Consider the following 17,551-nt stretch of genomic DNA (forward strand, 5'->3'; position numbering starts at 1 on the left):
AATAGATTCCCAAGTATTTTATATTGTCTAGGGTGATTCTAAATGGAATTTCTCTTTCTAATTCTTGCTGCTGAAATGGGTTGGAGATATATACAACTGCTGATGACACATGCGGATTTATTTTGTATCCTGCAACTTTGATAAAGTTGTTGATTATTTCGACTAGTTTTTTGGTTGATTCTCTAGGATTCTTTAAGTAGACCATCATATCATCCGCAAAGAGTGATAGCTTGGTCTCCTCCTTGCCAATTTTAATACCTTCAATTTCTTTTTCTTCTCTAATTGCTACTGCTTGTGTTTCTAGTACAATGTAAATAATAGAGGTGATAATGTACATCCTTGTTTCAATCCTGATCCTATTGGGAAAGCTTCTAGTTTATCCCCATTGCAAATGATGTTTGCTGATGGTTTTAGATATATATTGTTTGTTATTTTTAGGAAAGGACCTTGTATTCCTATACTTTCTAGTGTTTTCATGAGGAATGGGTGTTGTATTTTATCAAAGGCATTTTCTCCATCTATTGAGATAATCATGTGATTTTTGTCACTTTGCTTGTTAATATGGTCAATAATGTGGATGGTTTTCCTAATATTGAACCATCCTTGCATTCCTGGTATGAATCCTATCTGGTCATAGTGAATAACCCTTGTGATGACTTGCTGGAGTCTTTTTGCTAGTATCCTATTTAAGATTTTTGCATCTATGTTCATTAGTGAGATTGGTCTATACTTTTCTTTCTCTGTTTTTGACCTGCCTGGTTTTGGGATCAGTACCATATTTGTGACATGAAAGGAATTTGGAATGTCTTTGCTTATTCTGTCAAATAGTTTGTATAATATTGGGATTAGTTGTTCTTTGAATGTTTGATAGAATTCATTTGTGAATCCATATGGACCTGGGGATTTTTTCTTAGGGAGTTCTTTGATGGCTTGTTCAATTTCTTTTTCTGATACAGAGTTGTTTAGGTAATCTATTTCTTCCTCTGTTAGTATAAGCAATTTATATTTTTGTAAGTATCCATATCACCTAGATTGCCATATTTGTTGCCATATAATTGGGCATAATAGTTTTTAATGATTGCCTTGATTTCCTCTTCATTAGAGATGAAGTTTCCCTTTTCATCTTGGATACTGTCAATTTAGTTTACTGCTTTCCTTTTTTTAAATTAGACTGACCAGTACTTTGTCTATTTTATTTGTTTTTTCAAAGTACCAGCTTCTAGTGTTATTCATTAAATCTATAGTTTTTTTACTTTCAATTTTATTAATTTCTCCTTTGATTTTTAGGACCTCTAATTTAGTCTTCATCTAAGGATTTTTAATTTGTTCACTTTCTAGTTTTTTTAATTTGCATGTTCAATTCATTGACCCCTGCTCTCTCTAATTTGTTAATATATGAACTCAAGGATATAAATTTTCCTCTGCATACTGCTTTGGCTGCATCCCATAGGTTTTGAAAGAATGTCTCATTATTGTCATTTTCTTCAGTGAAATTATTGTTTCTATAATTTCTTCTTTAACAGGTTTTGTAGAATTGTATTGTTTAATTTCTAATTAATTATTAATTATTTACCTCTCCATGTAGCATTACTAATTATTATTTTCATTGCATTGTGATCTGAGAAGGTTGCATTCATTATTTCTGCTCTTTTACACTTGTTTGCAATGTTTTTATACCCTAATACATGGTCAGTTTTTGTGGATGTATCATATGCTGCTGAAAAGAAGGTATTTTCCTTTTTGTCTCTATTTACTTTTCTCCACATATCTACTAATTCTAATTTTTCTAAGATTTCATTCACTTCTCTTACCTCTTTGTTATTTATTTTTTTGGTTTGATTTATCTAGTTTGGATAGAGGAAGGTTCAGGTCTCCCACTAGTATAGTTTTTCATCTATTTAATCCTTGAGCTCCACTAGTTTCTCCTTTAGAAATTTGGATGCTATGCCATTTGGTGCATACATGTTGAGTACTGATATTTCCTCATTGTCTATACTGCCTTTTATCAGGATGTAATTATCTTCCCTATCTCTTAACTAGATTTATTTTTACTTTGGCTTTGTCAGATAGCATGATTGCAACTCCTGCCTTCTTTTTTATCAGTTGATGCCCAATAGATTTGGCTCCAACTTCTTACTTTCACTCTATGTGTATCTACCTTCCTCATGTGTGTTTCTTGTAGACAGCATATGGTAGGGTTTTGGATTCTAATCCACTTTGTTTTTCTCTTGCATTTAATGGGTGAGTTCATTCCATTCACATTCAGAGTTATGATTACCAGCTGTGTATTTCTCAGCATTTTGATTTCTACTCCTAGTCCTGCCTTTTCTTCTTTCACTATTTCCTTCTACACCAGTGTTTGTTTTTAATCAGTCCTTCTAGTTCCCATCCTTATTTTGCTTCCCTTTTCACCTTCTCCCTTCTTGTCCCCCCCTTATTTTCTTTGCAGTCTTTTTAAAACTACTCCCCCTCCCTCCCTTATACTGCTTCCCTCCTTACCAGTCCATTTGTTACCCTTTTACTCCCCTATAGGGAGCAAATCTATTCTCTGCTTTAATAGATTGGATTGTTCTTCCCTCTTTGGGTCAATTTCAAAGCACCTAAGAGTTCTGTATTTTCTGTCTCCAACCTCTTTACCCTTCCAGTGTATTGATATTCTCCTCCCTCCCGCCATGAGCTTCTTTGTGACATATGAATTTACCCTCTTTTGTTTCATTTCCCATTCCTTTTAGTATTAACGTCTTTTTTAGCTCTACTTATATATATATATATATATATATATATATATATATGTTTATATTGTGAATCTTAAAATTTCTCAGACTTGTGAATGTTAAAAATTCTCAGACTCTACCTTAGAACATTTGGTTAAGACCAATTCCCATTTTAAACAATGAAGGTACTTGATCAGGAATGTGAGAACTCTAACATTATTCCACCCATTCTTAAGCATACTTTAGTAGAAGATAAAGTTATAAACTTCTTACTGAACAATGAAAAGTACTTAACTCATACTTATAGTGAGGCAAAAGCCCTTAAGTTAAGTCTATTTTTAGATCTAATACAAAAAGGTGCTAAGTACCTATGAAGGTCAAATTAATCACTAAAAGGTCAGGCAACATGCAGACTTGCAAGGGACCAGCTTAACAAAAGAGGTGTGAAGTTTTAGTCTACCCAGAGAAGTTCAGAATTAAAGAAAGTGTGAATTAAGAATGGTCAATCCTTTGGAAAACGTCCACTGTGATTGGTAGAGGTGAAAACTTAGGGGAGGTGACATAGGAGAAAATTCTCTTTAAAAGCAGGTTAGAAAGGCCTCTGAGGGAGGTGAGCTTGCCAAAGCTGAATTGGAGGGCTCAGTGGCTGAACTTAGTTGAGCTGAGGAGCTGAACTGGTGGGTCTCTCTGAACACTAGAATCTTGCTTGGGACAAATCTTATGGTGAGTGGATTAAAGACTGACTGATCTCTCTCTTAAGGCTTAAGCCTAGTCTGGCCTAGCTCTTTTCTTATTATTTCCTCTTACTCTCTCTCTTTCTTTAATTCCTTTATTCATATTAATCAAAATCTCCATAAAACCCAGCTGACTTGGGTATTTAATATTTGGGAATTTTCCCATGGCGACCACTTTATTTTTTATTTACCTTAAGACACTATCTTGAAACCATATTTTCGCGGTCACAGTTTAAGGCAACCACTCTTTTAACTGTAACAACATATACATATACATGTGTATGTATTTATGCATACATGTATCTATGTATACCTATTTATGTCTTGTTATTTCATCCTATGCAGTTTGTCACTGTTCTCTCTAAGTGTAATTCTTCTGGCTGCCCAGGTAATGACAACAGTTTTTTTTTTTTAAACCCTTACCTTCCATCTTGGAGTCAATACTGTGTATTGGCTCCAAGGCAGAAGAGTGGTAAGGGCTAGGCAATGGGGGTCAAGTGACTTGCCCAGGGTCACACAACTGGGAAGTGTCTGAGGTCAGATTTGAACCTAGGACCTCCCGTCTCTAGGCCTAGCTCTCAACACACTGAGCTACCCAGCTGCCCCCAATGACAACAGTTTTTAAGAGTTACAAATGATCTCTTTTCTTATAGGGATACATATCATTTTAACTTATTGAGTCTCTTAAAAAAGAGTATCTTTTTCCCTCTTTTTTAATTACCTTTCTCTTGAGTTCTGTACTTGGACATCAAATTTTCTGTTCAGGTCTGGTGTTTACAAATGCTTGGAATTCTTCTATTTTGCTAAATTACCATACTTTCCCCTGTAAGAATATTGTCAGTTTTGCTGGGTAGTTGATTCTTGGTTGTAGACCTAGTTCCCCTGCTTTCCGGAATATCATATTCCATGCCTTTTGGTCCTTCAGTGTAGATGCAGCCAGATACTGTGTTATCCTCACTGTGGTTCCATGGTATCTGAATGACTTCTTTTTGGCAGCTTTAATATTTTTTCTTTGGTCTGATAGTTCTTGCATTTGGCTATAACATTCCTGCGTTGTCAGTTGGGTATTAAGTACAGAAGGTGATCTGTGGATTCTTTCAATCTCCACTTTTCCCTCTTGTTCTAGAATATCAGAGCAGTTTTCTTGAATAATTTCCTGTAGTATTATGTCCAGGCTTTTTCTTTTGTCATGGTCTTCTGGTAGACCAATGATTCTTAAATTGTCTCTCCTCGAATGATTTTCTAAATTGTCTGTTTTGTGAATGAGATGTTTCATATTTTCCTCAATTTTTTCATTCTTTTGGTTTTGTTTTGTAGTGTCTTGCTGCCTTGTGAGGTCACTTAATTCTAGTTGTTGTATTTTGGTTCTTAAAGACTGGATTTCATCCTTGGCTTTTTGGTCATCCTTCTCCTTCTGCTCTGATTTTTGTTGGAGGTCATCTTTCATCCTTTTTGCCTCATCTCTCATCTCCTTTGCCTCATTTTCAAGCTGGTTGATTTTGGCTTTCAAGACCCTATTTTCTGTTTCCTGATGACTTATCTTAGTTTTTAAGTTCTTTTCCCAATTGTCTTCAGCCTCTCTTAATTGTGTTTTGAATTGCATTTTGAGTTCTTCCAAAGCCTGTATCTAATTCGCTGGGATTTCTGATTTAATGTATGCTGACCCCTCCCCCTCTGTTCTGTTTGCTCTTTGCTCATTGCCTATACAGAAGCTGTCTTTTGTAATTTCTTTATTCTTTTTCTGTTGTTTTCTCATGTTTACCCCTTCTTTGCTTCCTGTATTTGTGCTCTTGCTCCTCTAATTTTTTGGTCTTGGGCTTTCTGTCTGTCTTCCCTCTTGGAACTTTGACAGAAGATGTCTCCCTGCAATCTGTGGGGGAGGGGTGTTGGAGTTTGAGCTTCCCTGTCCTCTGGAGGCTTTTGATTGGATTAAAGTCCAGCAGTCTGTGAGGAAGGGGTGTTGGAGTTTGGGCTTCCCTGACCTCTAAAGTCTTTTGACGTGATTAAGTTCAGCTGGGTTGGGGTGGATGTACCCTGAGGCCAAATACTCCTGGAAGATTGGAGCAATATGGAGGGTCTCAGCTGCTGTGATCAGGCTGTCTACTCTATGCTCCCTCTCCTGCTCCTTCCCCATTGCCTGTTTTCAATATTCTGAGCCTGGCACAGCTCTGCCCATGAGGTACTCCCCCCAGACCAGCACCTTTGCCCATCCAGAGGTTCCTGCTGCCACTGGAGGCTTAGTGTTCTAGGTGGGGGAGGGTCCTGGGACCTTCCTTCTGCCTTCCCCTTAATCCCGTGTGTTCTCAGATTCTGGCTTTTGGGGGGCGTACCTTTTGGATTGAGTCCAGCAGGAGGGTTCCTTGGCTCTGCCCTGTTGTTAGGTTTATCAGTCCCCTAGGAGCATTCAGTTTGTGATTGTTAAGGAAGGGTATTCAGAGGTCTGAACTTCTACTGCTTCTAGGTCGCCATCTTGACTCCGTCTACTGTCAGTCAGTTTTTTAAACAGCTAATTCGGCTTCAAAACACAGCTGTTAGAGCAGGTGAGTAAAAAACATATTAATTTCTTTTCCTCTTAATTTAAATTGAATACAGCTTTTTTTTTAAACCAAAAAGCAGCAAGACTGGGGAAGCTGTTTAGCTACACACCCCCTTTCCCTCAGAGAACAACTGCCTAGGTTACTCTTAATTAAGAGTGAGGGAAACCTGGAGAGAGTTTTGGCCTTGACCTGCTCCCCACATGTTTTGTGAAATCACTAGGAAAATTTACAACAAAATAAATCCCTTGGCAGTAGAGCCATCTATTATTGACAAAAGGCAAAATTTCAGGCAACTTAATGTTTGACTTTAGGAAAATATGGCTACAACTAGTTTACAATTTATTTAACAACTGGCATTTCAGGCTTTTCAGTAAAAACATTATTCCTTTTAAGGTACAAATACTGTTCTTTGTCTATTTCATAATCCCAGACTATGTATGGCAATGGCTATACTTCACACTGCTCTTGGTTGCTATTTTACTTGTTGGAGCTGTAACATTGTATCTAATTTTCTTTAAGAGAAACCTAGAAAATACCATACATTAGTTAGAGAATCAGATAAGAGATTCAGGTCAGTCTCCCCTTGAAAAAACCATTTCCCAGTCAAACCAATCGATTGCTCCTTCTAATACTCAACAAAATGCAGAACTAAATACTCTGCTTAAGTTTTTAGAGGAAAGTATGGGAGAGCTCATAGCTTTTATGAAAAGCACTAAAAGGGACTCATTAACATCCCAGAATAGGAGTGACTTATCTCTCCATACTTCCTCATTATCAGAATCTCTGTGCCACCCTTCTCTGGACAATATGGCTCCTAGTTCACAGATGAGCTCCTCCCCACCCAACTTACTACTACCCAACCCATACTGACCACCCCACCCCCTCCACTCCAAGTTCACAACCTGCCCATGCTTCCTACCCTACCCACTCCACCCTAAGTTCACATCTAAGTTCACACCGTGCCCATGCCTCCTACCCTAACCCCTCTGCATCCTTTCCCCCAACCACTGACCCTTCTTCCGTTGCCCCTCCTTCCCACCCTGCCTAGTTTATATCCCATACCGTTCCTACCTCTCCTCCTTCTGGCACTATGGGGCAACAACAAACCCTCCCTCTCAGCATGCCCAACACTTCCCTTTCCTCATACCTACCCCATTGAGAACGGAGCAAGAAGCCTAGAAATATAAGCAGGAGAAAATTCAGATAGTTTATTTCCTTTAAGGGAAATTCCAACTTTCAATAAAAATGGGAACTTGGTATCTATAAGACACCATACACCTTTTAACTCTGAAGATTCAAATAAATTTAAGGAAGATCTTCCATTATTTGAGGAAGAACCAATATTAATTATAAAAATATTGGAGAACATATTCAGAACTTTTTACTCCCCTTGGATGGATGTTGAAAATTTATTAGAAAAATTTCCGACAAAAAGAGAGAAAAATAACATCATCTTTCTGGCTAATCATAAGCGAGGTAGAGGAGCAAATTATTGGCCAACTGAAAATCCACACTGGAACCCCAATGTTGAACTGGATCACACAAAACTAAACCAGGCCAGAGAAGCATTATTGACAGCCATGAATGAGAACTTGCTCTGATAGACCTGAAAAATGGTCAGAATTTGAAAGAATCCGACAAGAAATTGATGAGACCCGCTCCCAGTTTATGGATAGACTTATTGACATAGGAAATACATATATGGACCTTGATTTGTCCAGAGAAAGGGACATTAGACAAATACGTAGGCAATTCATTGAGAACTGTTGTTCAGTGGTAAAAGACTGCTTTAAAATGAGCTGTACTAATTGGGATTCTATTGACCTCGAAGAATTGAGGAGAATAGCAGCCTATGTTTATAAGGGTCATGTAAAAAGATCTGAGGAATACAGTATGTCCGTGGAAATCTTAAAGAAAGAAATTGAAATGTTAAAGGGATAATCGAAAAATCAGGGGGAGACCATAGCCCCTTTGCAGGAATCCACAGATAAATCACTAACATGCCTGTACTGTGGGAAGAGAGGCCATGTAATTATGGTCTGTAGGAACTTGCTATGGGAAAAAAGAAATAATAACAACTTTAGAAATAACAACTATAGGAATTGTAATGCCAATCAAAATAATGACAGTGCTCCAAATGAGGAAAATTATAATACCCAACATCTATATATAATGGAGCTTGTCCGCGCTATACTCTGGGTGAGAATCCCTTGCCGTGTGGGGGATCCCAGAAAACTGCCCAAGCACACCTTCATGAAGGTGTGAAGGGGGAAGAGGTGAAGGCCTTGGAATCAAGGAGTGAAACCTTTGATTTTCCAGATCCTGATATTTTAATGCTAGTAATACCTATACATGCCCCTCTGCATAGTAAGGAACCTCTTATCACTTTGAAGGTAGGAAATTCATACTATGCTTGTCTTTTGGACACTGGGGCATCTAGGTCAGTTTTGGTAAGCAAACCAGATGCAAAATGTGACTCTATTGGTTCTCTAAATGTAGTAGGTGTATCAGGAAAACCTTTAAAGGTCCCAAAACTTTCTCCTCACATGGTATGCGTGGGACCCCTAACTGTTGAACATTCTTTTCTTTTAATGCCTGGAGCCCCCACAAACTTGCTGGTGAGGGATTTACTATGCAAATTATAAGCCACAATAATGTGCACCCCAGATGGTTCTATGTCCTTGGAAGTGCCTGAGGAATCCTTAAATTTACTCCCTGTACTTCTTTCAGAGAGCCAGGAGGCAAAAGAGCCTTCCACTTTTGAATCAGAGATATCCCTTGCCACTAGGCATATTAATGTAGTCAATCTATAAACATTGGAAAGGTGTATAAGATAAAGATCTTTCTCCCAATACTTTGTTCTTGAAATGACCTTGATGAATTTCCTGCATATATCACATGCCTGACAAATTCTAATAGTGTTTGTAGATATCCCTGGGGCTGTCCAAAATCTTCTTATTTCCTCTAACATAGATTGAACTCCATGATGACCTTTAGAGTGAATCACATTACACAGATATTGATAAAGCTTTCTGGGCAGTATGGGTTTTCCTCCTTCTGCTAGCCATATTCCTTTCACTAATTTGGCTCCTAGGTGTTTTTGCCATGACTGAATTTCATTTCTGTGGTACATTTTAGTAATATCATGCTTTTCCATCAGAGAAAGATTCAGAACACAGAAAGGATCAAATCTGGCTGCATATCTCGCTGTTATGTCAGCCCTGTTATTTCCCTGGGATATGTCGTCCTTGCCAGAAGTTTGCGCCTTGCAATGTATCACAGCTATTTCACTTGGCAAGTCTACTGATGCTATTAGGCGGGATATGAGATCTTTGTATGCAATCTTCTTCCAAGCTGATATTACAAAACATATAGATGGAATTCTTTGTCATAATTAGGTATCCCTAATGCTAGGGCTGTTAGAATTGCCTGTTTCAACTTTGACAAAGCGTGGAGATGTTCTTTTGTTAATTGCAATGGTTCTTCTACCTCATTCTTTGTCGTCTGTTAAGCATTTAGATATGTTGGAATGCCCTATGACATATTGCTGAGAGAAAGGTCCCAAGGAATGCTCTTAGTTGTTTCTTTTTTCTTGGGATTCCTAGCTTTTGAGTATCAGCTATCTTTTTACTAGAGGTTTTCCTGGTTCCCTTTTCCAGGATAAATCCTAAGTGTTTGACTCTCAGGAGAACCCACTGTAACTTCTTCCTAGAGACCTTATGTCTATTAGCAGCCTTTTAGAATCTTCCAAGCATGTTTTTGAATCGAGTGATGCAAGGAGTAGATCATCAATATAGTGTACCAGTTTGCTATGCTTGAATTTAATAATCTCTAGTTCTCTCCTAAGCAACTGACAAAAAAAATCAACACACTTTCACAACAGCCCTGAGAACTAAACGAGTCCAGCAGAGCTGATTTTATCCCCATGAGAATACAAAAATGTTTTGGGAGTCAGAATGCAATGGGATCATAAAATAGGCATTGCTCAGGTCCCTCGCATTGGGTCATATTTCAGTGATAATGTCATTTGGTGGCGGTGTTATGGTGTGTGTCTTCTTAACGTTGTTGACTGCTCTAAGATCTTCCACAAATCTCCATGAAAATGACCCATCAGAATTTTGTTTGTTCTTCTTGATAGCTAAGATGGGGCTGTTAAATTATGACACTGTTGGGCTTAATATGCCCTGCTCCAATAAACTATTGATTATAGGACTGATGCCTAGAATTGCTTCTTTACTGAGCTTATATTGAGGTATCTTAGGAGGTATGCCATCTCTGGCTTCTATTTTTACTGATGTTGTTGATTTAATTCTACCCACATCATTCTGGTGTTTAGCAAATACTCCTTGTGGTATATCATTGGAAATTTCATACATCGATGTTAATTCTTGCTGCTGTTCAGTTGTTTCATCTAGTTGTTCCAAAAATAATAAAGAATAGTGTTTGAGAGACTGCTTGAGTAGATGTAAATATCTGTTCCCAGATTGTTCACACTGCAAAGTCGCTCCTATTTTACATAAAAAATCCCATCCCAAAAGGTTGTCCAGATATCTAGGAATTAAGAGAAATGTATGGTCAATGGACAGAGGACCTAGTTTTACCATGGTGCTTTTGAGCTCTGATACCTGTTCTATTTCCCCAGTAGCTCCTGCCACTGAAACCATCCCCTAAATGGTAGTATCTCTTGGGAATGACTTTAATACAGACTTGGAAGCACCAGTATCAATGAGAACTTCATATTCCTTCTTTCCGACTTTAATCCATACATATGGTTCAGGTGTGTCAGTTGTTGTACCAGTTGTGTTGTTAATGTGCACTGCCCCTACATTAGCTATAGTCTGTGTGGTTGGACTAATTGAAACTTCTTGGCTTAAGGTACTTTCTGTTTGCTTCCTGTCAACTGCATCTTCTCCATGCATTTTTATGATAAGAAATCATGGTTCAGGACCATGGTCAACTGCCTGTTCATTTTGCAGCGTGAAGGGAGACTTCGGATCTGCATTTAGAATGTTGGAGAATATCAAGCTTTTTGAAGACTGAGTGTCATTGAAAGGCGTTTCTTGCTCTATCCTACCCATTCTTTCAGTTGTTTTTGTTGTACACTTTGGTATTAGGGTTAACATTTCTTGGTTTTGTGATTGTGTATTCATGTCAACCCCTTTCCCAAGCTTACAATTGAAATGTTTTGAGTCTTCTTCTTTAAATGGCAATGGGTAAAATATTGCTGCTTCTGCATTCAAACTAGTCTTTTTCTTCTCTTGAGTTGTCCCTAAATGTTCTTTGGTTGTTTCAGTTAGCACCTGTGTGGATTGATTTGGTTCTGTAAGACTATCAGTGATGTATTTTGTTTCTTCAGTTGTAGATTTCTGCACACAAGATCCAGAATGAACTTTGGGTTGTAATGAAATTGAACTGGGGGGTTGTAACACATTTATTTTGTATGTATATTCTAAGACCAAAGGGGACTGCCCCCAATTGGCTTTTTGTCAGTGTGCCTAGCAATCATTGATTTCATTCTTTTTCCCTTTTATACCCAAATTATTGTAATTTATAAGTTGGTTATGTTTCTGAGATCCATTGGGGAGGATAGTTTTCCAAAGGATCTCAGGAGGATTGTGTAATTTGAATCTTTTACCCTAAAAATTTTAATCCCCAGCAAAACTACTATTCCCAGCTCCCTATTCACTTCCTGTTGTTATGTGCTGATGTAGACGGGATATAAATTGAGTGGAGTTCCTTGTCTAGCCCTCTTTTCTTCTTGGTGGCAGCTTTGGTAGAGCAGGAATTTTGAGCAGGTAGAAAAAAGTCACATAGTTCTATTTTGTCAGATAATAAACTTTATAAAATTAATACTTGAACTATTTCACATTAATTTAAATCGTACACTATTTTCTATCTTTCTATATGTACTTCTTAAATTAAAGTTTCTGTTAAACTGCACTTTTCACTTTGTCAAACTCCTTTATTTAACCCTTACATTTGTTTCTTCCTCCCTTTCAGAACATTTTGATAATGTGCGAAACAAGTGTCCGTACACAGCTCCAATGCAGGACCTGCTGCAACTTTTTCTGGGTTTATCTTTTTAATAAACTGTTTAATTTTTTCCCAAACCCTCATCCTTTCCTACATCTCACTTGTACTGATTACCTCATCCACCTAGGACTCCTCCCACAGGGGGAAGCTTGTGATTCAAATAGCCACTCATGAGTTAAAGCAAAACATCCTGATTGTGACTGCTGGTATCTCAAAATTGCTTGTAACTGAAGAGGCTCATGTATCAAGGCACCACTATATGTGTGTGTGTATGAGAGTAACTGAAGAGGCTCATGTATCAAGTCACCACTATGTGTGTGTGTGTGTGTGTGTGTGAGAGAGAGAGAGAGAGAGGGAGGGAGGGAGGGAGGGAGGAAGGGGGGAACAGAAATGAACAAGAGACAGGGGGAGGGAGAGAGAGAAGGGGGAACAGAGAGACAAACATGGGAAGGGGGAGAGAGAGAGAAGGGGGAACAGAGAGATAAAGAGATGGTGAGGGTAGGTTAAGAGAGAAGGGGGAACAGATAAACAGAGATGGGAGAGGGGAGGGAGTGAAGGGGGAACAGAGACAGAGACAGGGGAGGGAGAGAGAGAGAAGGGGGAACAGAGAGACACAGAGACAGGAGAAGGGGGAGTGAGAGAGAGAAGGGGAAACAGAGAGACAGACAGGAGAAGGGGGAGGGAGAGAGAAAGAAGGGGGAACAGAGAGAAACAGAGAAGGGGGGGTGGAGAGAGAGAGAGAGAGAGAGAGAGAGAGAGAGAGAGAATGAATACTCCAGTGCTAGAGGAATTACCTTTTTTCTTTCTTTTATATTGTGGAGAGGTTCAACTGACCACATTAAATGACCAGTTGATTAATTCTTCAAATGAAAAAATTGCAGTCAATGCCTTTCTTATGAACAATCTCAGTCCCCAACCCCAGTTAATCAAATGTTATCTTTTTAAAAGATGAAACACCCCCTCCTTTCCTTATCACATTTACTCTTCTGTAACTAAATATAAAATGACTGAATTTTTTCCACTTTTGACGGGGAAAAAACACAGAACTATTAAATTAAGTCAAAATCATTCTTTAATCAAGGGCAAATGGGGTTCAGCACTAGTAGGCCTCGGCAACAGAGCTGCATGCCACACAAGACTGCACAGAGTCTGAGGATTGACTGGTTACTGAGCCCTGGGAGTGCCACTGGGCTAGATTACTCCAGGGAACAAAAGAATTTAGGGAATCCAGGGGCAAGGAAAAATGATTGACATCATTATAACTACAAAGGAAATGAGAGTGTTCAAACTACATTGACATGATACAATCAAGCTTGGGAAAGGAATCATAGCTAGAGGCTAGGGTGTAAGAGAAAGGGCTACTTACCATAGATACTAAAGGATGGTTCCTGCCCAGCTATGGATCTTCTTGGGAATGGGTCTGATACAATAGGAGAAACTACCTGAAACAAAGAGGATCCTTAGCATATGCTTAGTCTCACCCAACTAGAATTGTCATTCCTCTGAGGGTACCCCACTCAGTTTGAAACTGCTAGCCTGGGATTCACTTCAGGGTAGATTCCCATGGGAAAAGGGAACAAGGACAAGCTTTGGGGTCTCCAACCTATAAGCTTGTCCTGAAACTTGGGATTCATCAGATCCCACTAGACCACAAGTTTGGGATTCCTAGATTCCATGTTGACACTACTAAGAATTGACATACATCATAAAGCAAAAACAGGATATTTTGACACTTCATACCCAGTGTTTTGCCAAACTCATTATAATAACAAAAGATTGCTCTTCTACACATATCTAGAATCAGAGTCTGATCCCTTATAACTCTGGAGTCTTCTTTATGCTTTCAGTTATATAAAAGTCTTTCCGCCTTTTAGGAAATTAAGTAGAGAATTCTTTTGTCGTCATTTTCTCCTTATTGATCTTTGGCAATTTTCCTCCCCAGAATGCCCAGTAATTTCTTCCTTCTCACGAACTTGCAAAATGTTCTTACTAGATGAATTCTGACAGTTGTGATGAGGAGGTGTTTTAGATGACCTTTCTTCTCCACAGAACTCCCACCTCCCTCAGAGAGCACATATCCTCTTCCTCATTCCATAGGGGAGAGCATTTCAGAGTAAGACAATTCTACAGTCTTTACTCTTCCAACACAATTCTCATTTCAGACACAAAATGCCTTTGTCAGTATTCCATTGGGCTCTGAATGACTGGTCTCCAGAGCTAGCTCTGACACTTTAAGGTGTAAAGCGTTTGGGGTGAATTCCTTGTGTGCTTCAATTTCTTCAAGTTAGCTGATGAGCCCCAGTTGGATGAAATCTGCAGGCTCAGTTCTAAATCTTGTGACTTTTTCTGGTTTAGGGGTCAATAACATTCAAGGATGTGGCTGTGGACTTCACCAAGGAGGAGTGGTGCCTATTGGACTATTCTCAGAAAGAGCTGTACAGGGAGATCATGCTGGAGAATGTGCAAAATCTACTCTTCGTGGGTAAGGACCATTTTCTCCATTGTCTATGAATCTTCCATGAAGGGAATATCTTCATTCCATGCCAAAGGTACATCATTTTAGCCTTTGTCAATAATTTAAAAAAGCAAAAGTGCTGATATCTGCACAGGGTTCTCCTCCTGCCTTGTATCATTAAAAAAAAAAAGTCTTTGAATTCTGTGATGTATAACAGTTAAATTAGTTTCTCTATTAAAAGTATTATATTTTTTGAGGTTTATTAAAGATTATCAGACTTAAGAAATAAAGAAAATACAAAATAAGAAGACACATGCAACCTACTCACTACATTTTGCCTGCCTGGTAGAGAGACACATCTGCTTAGAAGTGGAAGCAGAGCGAGAGACCGACATAGGCAGAGAGTCAGTTTAAATACAAATTGTGTTCTTGGCCCACATTAGGAATTCAGGTGATATTATAGGGAATTCTGGGAACTGCCAAGGACTTCTGGGGATTGAAGTCTGGGGTTCAAATCTCCATTTTTACATACCCCTGTTTGATCCTATTGGGAAAAGTTTCCCCAAAATGATCATGAAAGCATAATCAACTTAAAGATTACAATAATTTGAGGAAAGAGAAAAAAAGAACAAAACCAATAATTGCTAGACGCATTGACAAAAAACCAGTTAGGGGGCAGTCCTCTTTGGCATGAAAGTATACATACAAATAAATGTTCAATCAACCACACCCAAATTTCATTCTTGATCTTCTCGTGCAGCTTGTGGTCTGGAGGCATCTTCATGGTGTCTTCTGCAAACAGTTCAGTTTCTGGATTCAGAGAGGCAGCATGTTTCTTAACCTAAAATTCTTCTCAAAAGGAATTTAAACTTTGCAATTTAAAATATTTTTAAATTCCCCCTGTAAAGAGGGTGATTAAAAAAAAACAGGGATCGTTTAGGGATGCATGGCTGAGTTATGAGGTTTATGAATCAATTGGCAAGAGAAATTAAAAAGACATCAGGAAAAATCCCAATAAAAATAATTTCTGGATGAAATGTAGACTATCAAAACCTTATGTATAAAAATTCTAAGTAAAGGAAAAATAAATCTATAATAGGTCCTTTTTAAATGATATAAGCAAGTAAGCATTTACCCATTCAGTAGCCAGGACTACAGAAAGTTTGCCACACTATGAAAGACAGAAAAGGGACTAGATTATAGGAGCCAGGTTAGGAGCCAAGTTTGGGATACTTGTCTGTAAGTATTTTCACAAAGAGTGTGGATACAAGGAAGGCCTATGTCTTAACATATGTTAAGCATCACAACCTTGAATCTTCACACTATGTTCAAGTCTTTTGTATTGGCTTAGAAGTGCATCAATCCTTCTTGGATTGGTTTATTTGTTGACCTGTGTACTCATTTGGCACAATTCAGGTTTAGCTTTGTGCTTCTTTGGCCCTATGAAATGGCTCTTTTGTATATCTTGTCCTGGAATCAGATAGAATCATTAAGCAAAGTTCCATAATTTTTAAAAAAATAATTACTGGCATCATTTTTTACAGTCTCAAGCTTTTTGGTTATGCATTGACATTAGGGCAAATGTATTTTAAACTTACTGCTAAATCAAAAAAGTTAAAGAAAATTTTCTCAATGCTGGTGACATGTGATTCAAATACAAAACAGAGAGAAAAAATAAAAAACTGAAAAAGTATTTTGCACATGTAAGAAAAATATAATAAAAGAGTTTTAAAAATACAAATATAGCTTATAAATATTGACACACTGTGTCAGCTAAGAAAATATAGAATACAAGGCTTTCTCACCAAAAATTATATCCATTTCCTTTTCATAACTGGCCATGATCCACTGTGAGTACAAGGAAATGAATTTTACAAGGTAACGGTTTTTTAAATAAAGAACACAAGGTAACGGTTTTTTAAATAAAGAACAGTAGTACAAATATGTAGGTAACAATATCCCCAAAATTCTCAATAGCCCAATTAATTACAATAACAAACACACTATCATTTTTTATATGAGTCTGCTGTATGATATTTAAAGAAAATATATACTTGTCACAAGTTTTTATAGACATAACAAATCTTTCAACGTTGGTAAACATATTTTTAAACAAAGTAAAATTTATTTTGGGTTTTGAACATCATCAAGAATTCTAGATATCATTCTGGTGGAAGTAAAATGAGCTGAAGAGTTGTAAATGAGAAATGCTCCTTTTTTGGGGGGAGCCATCCAGGGGTACTATATGCCCTGGGATTAACTTTCCAGCTTCTGTTCACATTTTTATAAATGTGGGAGCTGGGGATTATAATTATATTTCACTTCAGCTACTAAAATGGGCCTTACCTCCTGTTAGGGGCAGGCAAAATGACCAGAGATTGTTAAAAATATTTTCTAAAAATCTTGTTTAAAGAACCCTTAAAATCAATTTGAGATGTTTAGCTCATTAAATTTTCCAAAGGTTGTTAAATAATTGTAACCAGTTCTGATGGAGTCCATCTATCCTCTATGTGACAATTTACAAAGTCAAAAATAGAAAAGCTGTTTTTATATATGGGCTTACTCAACAATGTTTGTTCAGTATAGTTATAGGGGGAACGCAACAGAATATAACAGTAGTTAAAACACAGTACATTAAAATGATTCAGTGTAACAGAATAGTATTGAATACAGTAATATATGAACTTAAAATCATAGTTAAATCTTAAACAAAACAATCAGCAAAATGCAATAGAATACAGAGATTTTAATAAAACATTGGAGTCTGAAATGCCTTAAAAATATAACCTCCACCCAGCTGTGTGACCCTGGGTAAGTCATTTGACCCCCATTGCCTACCCCTTACCACTCTTCTGCCTTGGAGCCAATACACAGTATTGACTCCAAGACGGAAGGTAAGGGTTTAAAAAAAAAAAATGTATATATATATAACCTCCAGTCTCTTTAAAGTTCCTTGGGTTTTTGTTTTTTAAATTATCCATTTAGATGCCTATTGTCAGAATGCAGAAGATTGGTAAGGGGTAGGCAGTGGGGGTTAAATGACCTACCCAGGGCCACACTGCCAGGAAGTGTCTAAGG

General features: G+C 37.8%; 1 pseudogene; it reads left to right on the plus strand.

Annotated features, from left to right (window-relative positions):
- LOC107649196 (zinc finger protein 260-like) overlaps positions 1-17,551 on the plus strand; it is a 52,022-nt pseudogene that overhangs the window by 21,448 nt on the left and 13,023 nt on the right.

The sequence above is a fragment of the Monodelphis domestica genome, chromosome 4 (genome assembly GCF_027887165.1).
Source record: "Monodelphis domestica isolate mMonDom1 chromosome 4, mMonDom1.pri, whole genome shotgun sequence".
NCBI lineage: Eukaryota > Metazoa > Chordata > Mammalia > Didelphimorphia > Didelphidae > Monodelphis > Monodelphis domestica.